The 17135-nt window shown below is 49.6% G+C and overlaps 1 protein-coding gene across 5 annotated transcripts in view; it reads right to left on the bottom strand.

Annotated features, from left to right (window-relative positions):
* Window positions 1-486, bottom strand: part of DLEC1 (DLEC1 cilia and flagella associated protein) — a 247281-nt gene extending 246795 nt beyond the window's left edge. For all 5 annotated transcript variants that reach the window (XM_063921795.1, XM_063921794.1, XM_063921796.1 and 2 more), the window contains exon 1: window positions 386-486. The gene's annotated coding sequence lies outside the window, so the exon portion shown is untranslated. The remainder of the gene's footprint in view (window positions 1-385) is intronic.
* Window positions 487-17135: the final 16649 nt, after the last annotated feature.

The following is a 17135-nucleotide window of genomic DNA, read 5'->3' as shown; positions in this document are numbered from 1 at the left end:
GAAAGTAATGACAAGATGGTACAGATGCGTGGAAAACACTGCTGAAAAGAGGGATTTGGATAATATCCTTAATAAAATAATGACCTAGTATCTGTGCCAGTGCAGCACTGAATGCACAGGTAAATTAGGAAATAAATAATATTATTATACCAAGTACCCGGTACTGCATGTTGCATCCTGATTATAATAGCAGCAGATGTGGATGTCGGTATAGTGCATGGTTATTACATGTCATTTTGCCTATATCTGTATGGTTGAAGCTAGATCCAAGTGGGCTTGGGGACCTTTTCTGTATGCTGAAGTATACAACGATTTTCCGCATGAGGAAATAGTTACTTGCTAAAACTTCCCGTGTCCCAAATATACAGCTATTATCGCTACTTACATGACTGGGCTCTTTCCTGAGACGTATTATACACATATAGGAGGACTCTGCAGTGTCTGCATCGCGTCCCTGGGGTTGTTATAGTAACCGGGGGCGGAGTAACAGGGTGACAGCAGCGAGCCTGGTGCTGAAACCTCCAGGAAAGCGAAGTTCGCCACCCAGTGGTATGTCCGTGTAAGCAGTAACGTAGTCATTTGTGTACCAATGCTAGGACCACTGCTGTAAAATCACATTCATATTAAACACTCAGAAATATTTTTCTGCGTTTGTTATTAAGTTCAGTTCAGCTCAAACTCTCTCTATAAAAATAAATATGTATAAATTGGCTAGGTCATCATGCTTTACAAAGGACATACTGTTTTTTGTTTTTCCTGTCACTGAAGAAATTGTTCCTGGCTGCAATATGTTAATGACAGGGTGAGAAATGGTGGACGCTGCTGGATATAGGGGTATAGTTATTCGTTATCTGATTTTAGACCAGGTAATTATAATTTTTCATCACCGCTTATCACGGCAATGAGGAATTAAGGTGCGCCCTAAGGGGTCTATTCATGAAGCAGTGAAAATTGTGACGAAATGAGCCAGTGGAGAAGTTGGCCATGGCAACCAATCAGTATTGAAGTAACATTTATAATTATGCATACTATACATTTGTACGGCTGATTGGTTGCCATTGGCAACTTCTCCACAGGCTCACTTCTCCACTCTTATCACTGCTTCATGAATAGACCCCTAATTATCCAGGGACAGGAGCTCTGGAGCCCTTCTCTGCAATGTGTAAAAGTAAAGTGATCACTAATGCAATCACTGTACTTTCTGCTTTGATGGTCCGGTAAACTTTGCGATCTGTAGCCCATAGGCTATAACCGCTAAAGCCATCAGAGAAATTTTTTGCACACAAAAATGGTGGGTCACAGTATCTCTGATACCTGCTGCCGTCTCCAGCACATACATGCAGGGGTCTGGGTTCCTTAATATTTGTGGGTTCCCCCAAAAATGGGTGTTTTCAGGGGATATCCCGCTAATGTTGATTGTTAAATATAGGCCACATAATGTTTTGGGCATGGTTGAGTATTATGAACTGGACATAGATGAATATACTATGCTGGGCACTGCTGGATATAATGTGCTATAAGCATAGCTGGATATGTGTTTAGTATTAACGGGCATGATGAGTAAACCAGGTATGGGTATAATATGCTGGGCACTGCTTTAAATAATGTGTTGGGCATTAATGGGTATGATGCGTAGAACAGGGAAGGGTATAATATGCTGGGCACTGCTATATATAATGTGTTGGGCAAGAATCTGTATGATGAGCAGAACAGGGAAGGATATAATATGCTGGGCGCTGCAATATATAATGTGTTGGCCATTAATGGGTATGATTAGTAGAACAGGGAAGGGTATAATAGGATTTTAATTACCTACCGATAAATCCTTTTCTCGTAGTCCGTAGAGGATGCTGGGTTCCATATTAGTACCATGGGGTATAGACGGGTCCACCAGGAGCCATTGGCACTTTAAGAGTTTAACAGTGTGGGCTGGCTCCTCCTTCTATGCCCCTCCTACCAGACTAAGTCTAGAAACTGTGCCCGAGGAGACGACATACTTCGAGAGAAGGAAATACACAGATAGTGGCGAGATTCATACCAGCTCACACAACAGGCAAATCCGGCTAACATGCCGGAAAACTCAGCAACAGCTGAAAAAGTACTGAAACAGTAAAGAACGCAGAACTTACCTAGGAACCAGGCAGTGCTGAACTACATAACCAATGCAGGATAATGAAGCGTTGAGCGGGCACCCAGCATCCTCTACGGACTACGAGAAAAGGATTTACCAGTAGGTAATTAAAATCCTATTTTTTCTTACGACCTAGAGGATGCTGGGGTCCATATTAGTACCATGGGGATGTACCAAAGCTCCCAGAACGGGAGGGAAAGCCCGGAGGCTCCTGCAAAACTGCTTGATCAAACCTGAGGTCATCAGAGGCCATAGTATCAAATTTGTAGAACTTAGCAAATGTGTTCGACCCAGATCAAGTAGCTGCTCGGCAAAGCTGTATAGCTGAGACACCCCCCGGGCAGCCGCCCAGGAAGAGCCCACCTTACGAGTAGAGTGGGCCTTTATAGATTTTGGACACGGCAATCCTGCTGTAGAATAGGCATGCTGGATGGTGAACCTGATCCAGCGTGAAATCGACTACTTAGAAGCAGGACACCCAATTTTCTTGGGATCATAGAGGACAAATAGAGAGTCAGATTTTCTATGACGAGCCGTCCTCTTCACATAAATCTTCAAAGCCCTCACAACATCCAAGGCCTTTGAAGCGATTGAGGAGTCAGTAGCCACTGGCACCACAATAGGTTGGTTGATATGAAAAGCTGACACAACCTTAGGCAGAAACTGCGGAAGAGTCCTGAGGTCCGCCCTGTCTTCATGGAAGAAGAGATAGGGACTTTTACAGGACAAAGCCCCCAATTCCGACACGCGTCGAGCAGAAGCTAAGGCCAACAAAGTGACCACCTTCCACGTGAGAAACTTGATTTCAGCCTCCTGTAGAGGCTCAAACCAATCCGATTGCAGGAACTGTAATACCACATCAAGATTCCAGGGTGCCGTTGCCGCCACAAAGGGAGGCTGGATGTGCAGAACCCCTTTCAAAAAGGTCTAAACCTCAGGGAGGACAGCCAATTGTTTCTGGAAGAAAATGGACAAAGCTGAGTGTTAGGTTCCTGGTGCTCAGAACAAGGGAGATGTTGCGTAGTGAGTCCTGAGCACCAGAACGTGACGCTGAAACAAGGTGTGGTGTGGAAATAGCCCCTAGCACCCTACCTCCGTTGTTTTACCCGTGTCGTCAGTTCACGCCTGCATGACTATGGTTTCTTGGGCCCATGGCAGCCGTGTTTGAAGGGCGGATTAGGTCTGCCCAACTCCGATGCCCCCGCATGTCTTAAAGGGAGACAAAGCGTGAACTGAGACAGGGTAATAACAAGGGGACCTCTAACTGAAACAACCAAAGCCAGGGGCTACTGACTAGCCTAAAACTAAATGTATGTGCGGCTTGCCGCCAAAGGAAAAGAACAACCAAAGGAAATGCTGTCCACACGCCGACACAATACTTTTGTGTATCGGCGGTGACAGCATAAGCAGAACCCTCTGCAAAACACCAGTAACTAAATATAACAAAGGAATACAGCGGCCTAGGCCGACGGACGCGGCAAAGCCGCTACTCACAGAACCGGTACAAATACTGGCAAACGGACAGGAACCCCCAATGCTGCCGACACAGACTCTCAGAACTGGAGGACAGGCAGAATCCCAAACGACAGACCGGTGGACACCAAGAAGCCAGAAACTCGCCCAGGCACAGGCAAAGCCACAGGACTTCTGGACAGGAATGCTTCACGGCAGGACACGGAATCAGACACAGGAACTGACACAGGAATCGACACAGGAACCGACACCGGAAGCAGCTAGACAGACACTGCTAGACAGGAGCTCAGGCACTGGCAGGGGCTAGCTCAGAACTCAAGAACTCTGGAACCCAGGAAATATCACCAGCGTCTGTGAATTGCACTGAGCCAGCATATAGCAGAGAGGCCTAATTAATTATGTCGTGCAGCTGCCCTGTTGCATGACTCCAAACTGACAAGATGCAATTAGCAGACAGGTGAGGCCAACCACATGGAAACAGGCTGCAATTACACAGACTCACCACTGACAGAAAAACAATAATCTTCTAAACCAGAGCAAAGGGAAATCCTGGCCTGCAAGAGAACTAAAAACATAAAATAGGAGTGAACCATAACATTACCCCCCCTTGAGGAGGGGTCAAAGGACCCCAAAATGCAGGCTTTCCAAAACAAAGGATACAAAAAAAAACCTGACACACTGGTCTAACAGAAACAAGCTGTGGCAACAGCTTGTAACGGTGACCCCCCCCCCCCCCCCCTCCTTGACGGTGGCCACTGGACACAAGACAAGGAAAAAAAAATCTTTTTTTTTTCTTCTTTTTTTTAAATATCAAGGCAAGAATCAAAAATTATTTATTTTTCTTCTTCTTCTTTTTACAAAGCTCTTGAGGTCTGACCAAGGTAATTCCCCAAACATTGTCTGAACTGATGGTACCTCCCAGCAAGGCTGGGTTCAAATCAGAGATTGGTTTCTTAACCTTGGGAGCTAAACTTTCAGGCAAAGTACTACTATAAGAAGACAGAAAAGCACATCCTGCAGTCAAAACAACGGGCTGAGACTCTTGTGCCGAGTTTACAGTATTTGGTGGACTCTCAGCAGACAAGACGGGTGACTTAGAGGAACCTGAACTAATTTCTTTGGAACCATATCTTTTAATAACTGCATCACTGAATGCTGGGGGATCCTGAAGAATGGGATCTTCAGCTTTCATTAGGCTGGTCGCCCACTCAAAAGGCTCTCCTCCAAAGGAATATATCAGATAGAGTACAATGTTCGCTGAAGTGATGCCCAGAAATGGTCTAGACAACAAAAGGGTGTAATAGTGTTTGTAAAGCGCCAGAAATTGGACTAAGTCCCCATCAAAGATTATAGATGTTGAGATATCAACAGAGTCAGGATCTGCTTCCTTCCCATCTGACTGACTAGAGTGCTTAGCTAGGACCTGGTCACTATTGACCTTACTCGAGGCTGAGACTTTCTGAACCCCACCTGGGGCAGTGACTTTCTGAACCCCACCCGGGGCAGTGACTTTCTGAACCCCACCCGGGGCAGTGACTTTCTGAACCCCACCCGGGGCAGTGACTTTCTGAACCCCACCCGGGGCAGTGACTTTCTGAACCCCACCCGGGGCAGTGGCCTTCGGGAACCCCGCTGGGGTCAGCACCTCGGATTCTTTTACTGGGACTGGGCCGTTGGCCTCCCTCACTGGGACCGAGCCGTCGGCCTCCCTCACTGGGTCGATAATTATCGAAACTTCTCCCGGGACTAAGACTTCCGGGACTTTTGCTGAAGCTATAACCTTCAGAACCTCCACTAACGCTATGCCTCTCGAGTCCTTTCCTGGGGAAGCGACTTCTAGACCCTTCTTTGGGGCTTTGTCTCTCGAGACCCCACTTGGGGATATTACTTCAAAGATCCCTTCTGGGGTTTTGCTTCTCGAGTTCCCTTCTAGAACTATGGTTTTAGACACCTTCTCTGGAGTTACGCTTTTCAAGTCTCTACCTGGGGTAACAGCTTCTGAGACCCCTTCTGGTATTGACACCTGAGCTATAATATTCGATGTCCCTCTATAACCTAGAGCATCGGGTACCGCTCAAGGACTCTGGGCATCGGGTACCGCTCCAGGACTCTGGGCACCGGGCACCGCTCCAGGACCCTGGGCACCGGGCACCGCTCCAGGAACCTGGGCAATGGGCACCGCTCCAGGAACCTGGGCATCGGGCACCGCTCCAGGAACCTGGGCATCGGGCACCACTCCAGGAACCTGGGCATCGGGCACCACTCCAGGAACCTGGGCATCGGGCACCACTCCAGGGGCTTGCAACTCTGCTTCAACAGGAACCTCAAGAGAGGAAAGAAACATTCTCCTTTGGTTCCTGAATCTATAATGGGGCTCCCTAGCCCAAGGACCCCAATTATAGGACAGAGTGCTTTTAAGTGTGGGTTGTGTGACAAGTACCTCTGCCACAGTAGAGACAGTAGTAGGTCTTGTGTCCTGACTAAACTTAGCCAGAGGGCAGGACTTGTCGCCACACTTTGGCTTGCGCAACTCACAGGTCTGCAAATAGTGGCCTAAACCCTCACAATATAGGCATAAATCTAAGTTTCTGCGACGCAGACGCTCCTCTTCTGAGAGCCTGGGCCGCAGGAAACTTTCAAACTTTTTCTCTCTAATTAAACCTGAGGATTCTCTTGTCACCATATTGTGAGCAAGAGTCTCTTTAGAGGTAGATGAACTCTCAATAACTTCTGGCAAGATACGCAAAATTTTAGTCAGAAGGTTTTGCAGTTGCTTTAAGGATTGCTGCAAGACTTCCAGTCGCTCAGGTCTCAAAGCACTGAAAGCAGAGTTCAGGGCTGAGAGAGATGCTTGCAGGGCTTGCATAGTAGGCATAGGAGGATTTCAAAACTAGACAAGACAAGACTAGACACGATTTTTAAACTAGACAAGACAAGACTAGACACGATTTTAAACACCGGACTGGATTCTAAACACCGGACTGGATTCTAAACACCGGACTGGATTCTAAACACTGAATTCTAGACAGGACTGGATTCTAAACACCGGACTGGATTCTGGACTAGACACTGGACCAAAAAAGAAAAAACTACTATTTAGCTTTGTTTCTTTTTTTGTTGTATGGCTGGTGATAATGTTAGGTTCCTGGTGCTCAGAACAAGTCAGAACAAGGGAGATGTTGCGTAGTGAGTCCTGAGCACCAGAACGTGACGCTGAAACAAGGTGTGGTGTGGAAATAGCCCCTAGCACCCTACCTCCGTTGTTTTACCCATGTGGTCAGTTCACGCCTGCATGACTATGGTTTCTTGGGCCCATGGCAGCCGCGTTTGAAGGGCGGATTAGGTCTGCCCAACTCCGATGCCCCCGCAGGTCTTAAAGGGAGACAAAGCGTGAACTGAGACAGGGTAATAACAAGGGGACCTCTAACTGACACAACCAAAGCCAGGGGCTACTGACTAGCCTAAAACTAAATGTATGTGCGGCTTGCCGCCAAAGGAAAAGAACAACCAAAGGAAATGCTGTCCACACGCCGACACAATACTTTTGTGTACCGGCGGTGACAGCATAAGCAGAACCCTCTGCAAAACACCAGTAACTAAATATAACAAAGGAATACAGCGGCCTAGGCCGACGGACGCGGCAAAGCCGCTACTCACAGAACCGGTACAAATACTGGCAAACGGTCAGGAACCCCCAATGCTGCCGACACAGACTCTCAGAACTGGAGGACAGGCAGAATCCCAAACGACAGACCGAAGGACACCAAGAAGCCAGAAACTCGACCGGGCACAGGCAAAGCCACAGGACTTCTGGACAGGAATGCTTCACGGCAGGACACGGAATCAGACACAGAAACTGACACAGGAATCGACACAGGAACCGACACTGGAAGCAGCTAGACAGACACTGCTAGACAGGAGCTCAGGCATTGGCAGGGACTAGCTCAGAACTCAAGAACTCTGGAACCCAGGAAATATCACCAGCATCTGTGAATTGCACTGAGCCAGCACATAACAGAGAGGCCTAATTAATTATGTCGTGCAGCTGCCCTGTTGCATGACTCCAAACTGACAAGATGCAATTAGCAGACAGGTGAGGCCAACCACATGGAAACAGGCTGCAATTACACAGACTCACCACTGACAGAAAAACAATAATCTTCTAAACCAGAGCAAAGGGAAATCCTGGCCTGCAAGAGAACTAAAAACATAAAATAGGAATGAACCACTACCTGTGGTTCATAACAGTATCCTCTCCTTAAGGGTGAGCTCTGAGCACCCCATGACACCCAAGGGGAACATAAACAGAAGTATAACATAAAATACATAAACCAAAATGCAAAACAGGAATGAGCCACAGCCGTGGCTCATAACACTGAGATCTGGACCTTGATGGAGCCTAATCTCAGGCCCATAGCCACACCTGCTTGCAGGAAAAGGAGAAGCTCCACTGCAGGAAATTTCTTGGATTCACACCAAGACACATATTTCTTCCAAATTCGATGGTAATGTTTAGACGTTACCCCCTTCCTAGTCTGTATCAGGGTAGGAATAACCTCGCTCGGAATACCCTTTCGAGCTAAGATCTGGCACTCAACTGCCATGCCGTCAAACGTAGCCGTGTTAAGCGAACGACCCCTGCAGCAGCAGATCCTCCCGAAGAGGTAAGGGCCTTGGATCTTCCAGCAGAAGATCCAGCAGATCCGCGTATCAAGCCCTCCTTGGCCAGTCCGGAGCAGTGAAGATTGCCAGAACCTTTGTTCTTTTTACAAGTCGAAGAACTTTTGGAATCAGAGGTAGTGGAGGGAACACATACACTGACGTGAACACCCACGGTGTTACCAGTGCATCCACAGTCACTGCCTGCGGGTCTCTCGACCTGGAACAGTACCTCCGCAGCTTCTTGTTGAGGCGGGAGGCCATCATGTCTATGTGAGGAACCCTCCACTAACCGGTTACCTCCTCGAACACCTCCGGATGGAGGCCCCACTCTCCCGGATGGAGATCGTGCCTGCTGAGGAAGTCTGCTTCCCAGTTGTCTACTCCCGGAAGAAGATTGCTGACATCGCAACTGCGTGTCTTTCTGCCCAGAGGAGGATTTTTGACACCTCTGACATTGCAGCCCTGCTCTTCGTTCCGCCTTTTCGGTTTATGTAGGCCACTGTGGTCACGTTGTCCGACTGCACCTGAACAGCCCGATCCTGTAGAAGGTGTGCTGCTTGAAGAAGGCCGTTGTACACAGCCCTTAGCTCTAGGATGTTTATTGGGAGAAGGGATTCTTGATTCGACCACCTTCCTTGGATGGTTTCCCCCTGAGCGACTGCTCCCCAACCTCTTAGACTTGCATCCGTGGTTAGAAGGATCCAGTCCTGAACTCCGAACCTTCGGCCCTCCAGAAGGTGTGGTAGTTGTAGCCACCAGAGGAGCGAAATCCTGGCTTTCAGTGACAGACGTATCCTCTGGTGCATATGAAGGTGAGATCCCGACCACAGGTCCAAGAGATCCAGCTGAAAGGATCGAGCATGAAACCTTCCATACTGCAGAGCCTCGTAGGAGGCAACCATCTTCCCCAGAAGGCGGATGCACTGATGAACTGATACCCGGGTAGACTTCAAGACATCCTGGACCATTGTTTGAATCACCAATGCTTTCTCCACCGGTAGAAACACCCTCTGCACCTCCGTGTCGAGGATCATCCCCAGGTAAGACAGCCTCCTTGTCGGCTCCAGATGAGACTTTGGAAGGTTCAGGATCCAACCGTGCTCCTTGAGCAGATGTGTCGTGAGAGCAATGGATCTTAGCAACTTCTCCCTGGACAACGCCTCGATAAGAAGATCGTCCAGATACGGAATTATGTTCAGCCCTTGCTTGGGGAGGAGAACCATCATCTCTGCCATCACCTTGGTGAAGACCCTCGGTGCTGTGGAGAGACCAAATGGCAGTGCCTGAAACTGATAGTGATCGTCTAACAGTGCAAACCTGAGATATGCCTGATGCGGCGACCAAATGGGAATGTGGAGGTACGCATCCTTGAGGTTCAGGGACACCAGGAACTCCCCCTCCTTCAGTCCTGAGATGACAGCTCTCAGAGACTCCATCTTGAATTTGAACTCCCTGAGAAAAGGGTTCTAGATTTTAAGTTCAGAATTGGCCGTACCGAACCATCCGGCTTCGGTACCACAAAAAGGTTCGAATAGTAACCTTTGTTCCACTGATGAGGCGGAACAGGAACAATGACCTCGGACACTACCAATTTTCGGATAGCTTCCAGAAGAATTGCTGTCTGCCGACAAAGCAGGCAAGCCTGATTTGAAGAAACGGTGAGGCGGAAGAGTTTGAAACTCCAGCCTGTACCCCCTGGACACTATATCTTGTATCCAAGGGCCAGGCCAGACGACACCCAGACGTGGCTGAAATGCCGGAGTCTTGCTCCCACCTGACCTTCCTCCAGGCTGTGCGGTCGACCATCATGCGGAGGACTTTGGGGCACCAAGAGCAGGCTTCTGGTCTATGGAACCTGCGGGAGGCTTTTTGGCTTTAGCACGACCACCTCTGAAGAAGGTGTGAGAAGGCTTGTTCTTTCCAGGCCTCACGGGCCGAAAGGGCTGTGACGTGGCGGGCGTAAAAGGCTTCTTCGTAGCCGGTGTAGCCGAGGGGAGAAAAGGAGACTTATCCGCCGTAGCCGTGGCAATCCACTCATCCAGTGCCTCCCCAAACAGAGCCTGACCTATATAGAGTAGGCCCTCCACACTCTTCCTGGATTCCGCGTCCGTAGACCATTGGCATAGCCAGAGACCCCTGCGAGACGAGACGCACATGGAGGAGATCCCCGCAACCATGGAACCCAGATCCATCATGGATTTTACCAGGAACCCCGCTACGTAAAAACAAATCAACGTCACCTCTTTCCATTGTAGTCAAGTCCTTCTGCAGAGTGATTGACCACTTGGCAATAGCTTTAGAAATCTAGCATTCACCTTGCGATCTGCCGGGTCCTTCAACGCGGTAGATCCTGGGACTGGTAAAACTACCTGTTTTGACAGCCTGGATACAGAGGCGTCAACTACAGACGGATACTCCCATTTTTTTCTATCATCTTCTGGGAAGGGAAAAGCAACCAGAACCTTTTCAGGGATCTGGATTTTTTTCTCCGGGTTTTCCCAGGCTTTTTCAAATATAGCATTTCATTCCTTAGATGCTGGGAAGGTGAGTGGGGCCTTCTTACTGTCCGTGAAAAAGGCCTCCTCAAGCTGCTCAGGAGGTGTGTCAGAAATATGCAACACATCCCGCATGGCCTCAATCATCAACTGCACCCCCTTAGCAAGTGATGCCGCCCCCCTTGACACATCCCCATCACTGTCTGCTGTGTCAGAGTCGGTATCCGTGTTATCCTGCATAATTTGGGCAAGAGCACGTTTGTGAGGATGCACCGCAGGGGTCCCCGAGGGAGCAGTATCGGACCATACTGCCATAGAGGATTGCAATACCTGAATTGCATGCTCAGTCTTTGTAACCCTTTCAGAAATCTGAGAAATAGTTCCCCTAAGAGAAGCTAACCACTCCGGTTCTCTAGCTGGGATCTTTAGCTACAACAGTGCAATCCTGATTACATGGGATGGGATCTTCCTGAGAAGATAAATCCTCTGCAGCATGTCTCTAGACATGTTGGCTAATACACCCCACATATACACAGGGTACAGGCAGGGCCAGTTCTACACCTTGTGGCGCCCAGTGCAAAAGTTTCCACTGGTGCCCCCCGCGGCAAGACAGTTAGTGTGCGCCTACGGTGTGCTGCAAAAAATAGGGGCGTGGCTTCATAGGGAAAGGGCGTGGCCACAGTTATGTCCCCAGATTTGCCCAAGTAGTTGTGCCTCCCAGTTGATTTGCCCCTGTAGCTGTGCCCCCTGTAGCTATGCCCCCTGTAGCTATGCCCCCAGGAGTTGTGCCCCGTCGCTGTGCCCCCTGTTGCTTTGCCCCCACTAGATTTGCCCCAGTAGTTGTGCCCCCTGTTGCTCTGCCCCCAGTAGTTGTGCCTTCTGTTGCTGTGCCCCCTGTTGCTTTGCCCCCAGTAGATTTGCCCCAGTAGTTGTGCCCCCTGTTGCTTTGCCCCCAGTAGTTGTGCCCCCTGTTGCTGTGCCCCCTGTTGCTTTGGCCCCCAGTAGATTTGCCCCAGTAGTTGTGCTCCCTGTCGCTGTGCCCCCAGTTGCTGTGCCCCCAGTAGTTGTGCTCCCTGTCGCTGTGCCCCCAGTAGTTGTGCCCTCTGCTGCTGTGCCCCCTGTTGCTGTGCCCCCAGTAGTTGTGCCCCCTGTCGCTGTCAAACACACACAAAAATAAAAAAAATACTTACCACTGCCCCGCTCCTGCTTCCCGACTGCTGCTGCTGCTGCTCCGTCTGGCCACCGCGGCTCCTCTCTATGGGAGAGACGTCATGACGTCTCTCCCATAGCAGCGCCGCACAGACACTAGAGGTCAATAATGACCTCTAGTGTCTGTCACTGGAGCCGGCTGCAGCGCACGCCCACACAGCCCACGACATCTGCTGCAGCCAGGAAGCGGGGTGCAGGTAGGCGTCGGTGCCTACGGGGTGACTGTGGCCGTGCACCCAGGCCGCAGCACCCCGGGCGCAGGCACTGCTTGCCCGCACCAAGAACCGCTCCTGGGTACAGGGCAGACAGAGTTTCCCCCCCAAGAATGGCAGAGAGACACAGAGATTGGAGCCAACCCACACACAGCGCTATTACAGGTATAGGGAGACCCTAAACCAGCGCTGACAGTGTCCCTTAATAGGTGACACAGTCTTACACAGCCTCCCCTGCCTTCTATGACCCCCTGGTACCGTACAGATAGCTGGCGTTGCACTGGAGGACTGTTCTTCCACTTGCATCCGACTGCAGGCAGGAAAATGTCGCTGGAACGCTGCTGGGTCCGCTCTGAGGAGAAGCTCCACCCCCTTAATGGCGCTGTCTTCCCACTCTTCTTAGATTATACTGGCCTGAGGTTTTTGTGCTGGCTGAGATCCGCAGACCCCAACAGGCTTTTTTGGTCAGTGTAGGGTTCAGGCGCTGGCTCAGGGCGCCCCTCACAGCGCCGCACCCAGGTACCGCTGAGCCGTCTGGGAGCGCAGTTAATACTGCGCTCCTACCCTAATGCCGCCATCTTCACACCGACCCCCCGCTTGTTAGGGGGGATGATGACTCACTCGCCACACTTCAGCTCTGCAAGGGGGTGGTGGCATGCTGCTGGGGTGAGCGTTCCGCTGCGGCAGGGAGCGATCTATCCCCTCTGGAGCTCAGTGTCCAGTCAGCGGAGACAGTGGCTCAGACCCCGCAGGCCGGATACTGCTCCCCCCCTCAGTGCCAGCAGCCTCCCTGTAAAATAAAAATTCTAAAATAAACTTTTTCTAAGAAAGCTCTGTAGAGCTCTCCTAGCTGTGACTGGCTCCTCCGGGCACATTTTCTAAACTGAGTCTGGTAGGAGGGGAATAGAGGGAGGAGCCAGCCCACACTGTTAAACTCTTAAAGTGCGATATGACCCGTCTATACCCCATGGTACTAATTATGGACCCTAGTATCCTCTAGGACGTAAGAGAAAATATGCTGGGTGCTGCTGTATATAATGTGTTGGGCATGAATGGGTATGATGAGCAGAACAGGGAAGGGTATAATATGCTGGGTGCTACAATATATAATGTGTTGAGCATGAATGGGTACGATGAGTAGAACAGAGACGGGTATAATATTCTGGGCACTGCTTTATGTGATGTGTTGAGCATGACTGGATATAATGTGTTGCACAGTAATAGGTATAATGTGTTTGGCATATCTAGGTATAATATGCTGGAGGCTGCTGTATATAATGCATACCTCCCAACATAACCCTCTCCAGGAGGGACACAATGCTCTGCTTCTGGACTTTTCTCTTAATTTAAGATTGCCGTCACCTGTGTTGAACTAGTTAATGGATAAGAAAGGTGTTTCAGCACAGGTGATGGCAATCATAAATTAAGAGAAAAGTCCAGGAGCAGAGCATTGTGTCCCTCCTGGAGAGGGTCATGTTGGGAGGTATGATAATGTGTTTTGTATGGCTGGTTATAATGTGTTGAACAAAGATGGGTATTTTGTGTTTGGCATGTCTGCAGGGCCGTAGAGAGCATCACTGGGGCTCAGTACTGATTTGGGGGAGGCGTGTCCATGCCCCCTAGAAAAAAATACATTAAAAAAATATTGCGCGGCCCAGCGTGCTCCACCGGGGTCCCAGCTCAAATCAATTGGGGGGAGGGGGGCGGAAGCATCTTACCTTGCTTGATCCGGGAAGTGGGTTCCTCCTTCTGGGCCGGCGCCATCTTCCCACTGATATTCGGGAATATGGCACATACTGTATATCATACTTGCCTACCTGACCCTCTCCATGAGGGAGAAAATGCTCTGTTCCTGGACTTTCCTGGTAATGTATGATTGCCATCACCTGTGGTGAAACACCTTTCTTATGAATTAACTAGCTCACCACAGGTGATGGCAATCATACATTACCAGGAAAGTCCAGGAACAGAGCATTTTCTCCCTCATGGAGAGGGTCAGGTAGGCAAGTGGAGAGGGTCAGGTAGGCAAGTATGCTGTATGTACTAGAGAGCAAAGACTTTGCAGAAGTTGTCAATAGGAAGATGGCGCTGCTGCTGCGGAGGAGGGACCAGCTTACCAGATCAAGATAAGTATACTCAAGAAGGGTTGTGCAAATGTGCAAATGCATGTGTACGCTGTGCGAAAATTCCGCCAGACAGCGGACTGTCTGTGCGTAGCCAAGACTTACTCCTACAGTGCGATACAAACAGGCTGATCGAGGCCGGAGCTGACGTCACACGCCCTCCTTGAAAACGCTTGGGCTCGCCTGCGTTTTTCCTGACACTCCCTGAAAACGGCCAGTTACCACCCTTAAACGTCCTCTTCCTGTCAAAGGGCCTAATTCAGACCTAATACAGTGATTTTCAACCTTTTATTACTCGTGGCGCACCGAACACTATTTTAAAATTGCCAAGGCACACCATCTGTTCCCCACAGAAAAACAAAAACAAAAGACAAACATTGGCCCTCACAGAAAAAAATTAAATAATCACACATACATTGTTTTTTTTTTTTTTTGTGTAGGCCAATCACATTGCTCCCCACATGAATCATGTTGCTCCCCACATGAACTCACATTGTTCCCCCCATAAATCCATAAATCCTATTGCTCCACACATGAGAAATAACATAACAAATATTAGCCCCTACCGGTCAGCTGTCCTCCTCCCTGTGTCTTAGTGGCGGGGGTTGTAAATAGTGGAGTGCTGTGAATACTAAGCAGTGGGCGGTCAGGCAGGTGTGGATGTGGGTGGGCAAGGAAAGCAGTGGATGCAGGCAGGAACTGGAAGATGTGTATACAGGCGGGTGGGCTGGCTGGGTGGTGAGACGCGGCGGCCGTAACCTATAATATCACACCGCCGCGTCTTCAAGGCATAGGTTATGGTCGGAGCCTGACTGATCCTCTAAGAAGAGCCCAGGCCAACAGTTCACTCTGAAGGTGCAGGAAGCTGCTCTGGCTCCGCTGCACACCTTGCAACTGGTCGCGGCACACTAGTGTGCCATGGCACACTGGTTGAGAAAAGCCTGACCTAATATAATCCTATAAAATCCCTGATTTTGGGGGTCATTCGGAGTTGATCGCTCGCTAGCAACTTTTTGCAGCGCTGCGATCAGGTTAAATCTTGGCAAAACTGCGCATGCGTATGCACCGCAATGCGCAGGCACGTCGTACGGGTACAAAGAGGATCTGTTCTGGGCGATGGATTTAACGAAGAAACCATTCGCACAGCCGATAGCAAGGTGATTGACAGAAAGAGGGCATTTGTGGGTGTCAACTGACCGTTTTCTGAGAGTGTTTGGAAAAACGCAGGCATGTCCAAGCGTTTGCAGGGCGGGTGTCTGACGTCAATTCCGGGACCAAAAAGACTGAAGTGATTGCAGCGGCTCAGAAAGTCCAGAGCTACTCAGAAACTGCAAAAAACTTTTTTGTGCCGTCGGCTGCAAAAGCGTTTGCACACTTGCAAAGCGAAAATACACTCCCCCATAGGCGGTGACTATCTGATCGCAGCGCTGCAAAAGGTTGCTAGCGAGCGATCAACTCGGAATGACCCCCTTTGTGCAAGTGTACCTAGAAGAATTGATGCTGTTTTAAAGACAAAGAGTAGTCACACCATATATTGTTTTGATTTTTTTTTTCTCTTCTTTTTATTCACTTTGCATTTTGTTACTTGATAATATTAAACTATTAACACTTCTATTTTTGAAAGCACTCATACTTTGCAGCATTCACTCACTAGAGGGTGCTATTGCAAAATGTGTTTATATATATTTTATTCCAGCACTACTTAAGCCTGTCAAAATGACAGACACCAGGGCCGGATTACATTAGTAAGGGCAGTCGCTAATCACACAGGAGCTGCCGGGTTTCTGGAAGTCCTACTGTTGGGAGCCGGGGCCCTGTAATGCTGAGTGTGTTAGGGCTGTGCAGTGAGGTAAATGGTGTAGCATTAACCTTTTATAAATATCTGCATATCTCCCAACTGTCCCAGTTTTCACGGGGCAGTCTAATTTTTCGTGACTGTCCCGCTGTCCCACCCAGAGGCCGCAGTTTCCTACGGTGGGGGGAAGGGGGGCAGTTGGGATGCTATCTATCACACGCTGCACAGCTGTAGAGCAGCAGTGAATAACGCTGCACACATGCGCACAGCATCTAGTCACGATATTCAGGGGGAAATTCCATGAGGCCACGCACCTTCACTGATGCCACGCTTCACCGCAAGGTTGTTCTGGATTGCTTATCAACAAAGTTGGGAGGTATGTATCTGTAATGGGCAGGCTATAATGATGCTGCACTATATACACCAGTACTAGCACGTGTAAGCTCACCAGTCCCTGCACAGCTCCTGGCCAGTATGGGGGGTAGACAGAGGACACCAGTAGCCACCAGGAACTGGCCGGTGGGGTTGGGTATGGCCTGTGCGGTGTGGGAGGGGTGAACACAGGACCCCACTCTTCCATTGGTGCACAGAAGAAATATAAATGAGCCGGTTATCTGCCTCCTCCTCACCCGCATCTTCTGCAGCCCCAGCACCGACCCCTCCACCTCCCAGTCACCGCACTGCTCACCCGACACAGAGTCTCACCTCTTACTGCCAGACTGATTTACCTTCTCCCCCCGCCGGTAAGTGGCCACACGTGTGCCTGATGCCTCCACTCTGAGTACTGCGGGACTATCTGGAGGTTCCTGCATCCATTTCCTGGTTACTGCTGCTACTTGTTGCTGAGTCCCAGGATGGTAAGTAACCTGGGGTTGCATACCTCCCAACATTTTTTTAACTACTAGTCGGGCCCCTTACGCGTGGCCAAGTCATACAGTCTGAAAAGGGGTGTGGCCTGTTGGAAAGGAGATGTGGCTTCACGGGAATGCAACTGCTGTGAGCCACGCCCCCGTTTTCTGTCACTATGAGTGCATG

This window comes from Pseudophryne corroboree, chromosome 5, assembly GCF_028390025.1.
Source record: "Pseudophryne corroboree isolate aPseCor3 chromosome 5, aPseCor3.hap2, whole genome shotgun sequence".
In the NCBI taxonomy this organism is placed as follows: Eukaryota; Metazoa; Chordata; class Amphibia; order Anura; family Myobatrachidae; genus Pseudophryne; species Pseudophryne corroboree.
This window is presented reverse-complemented; position numbering and strand designations above follow the sequence as displayed.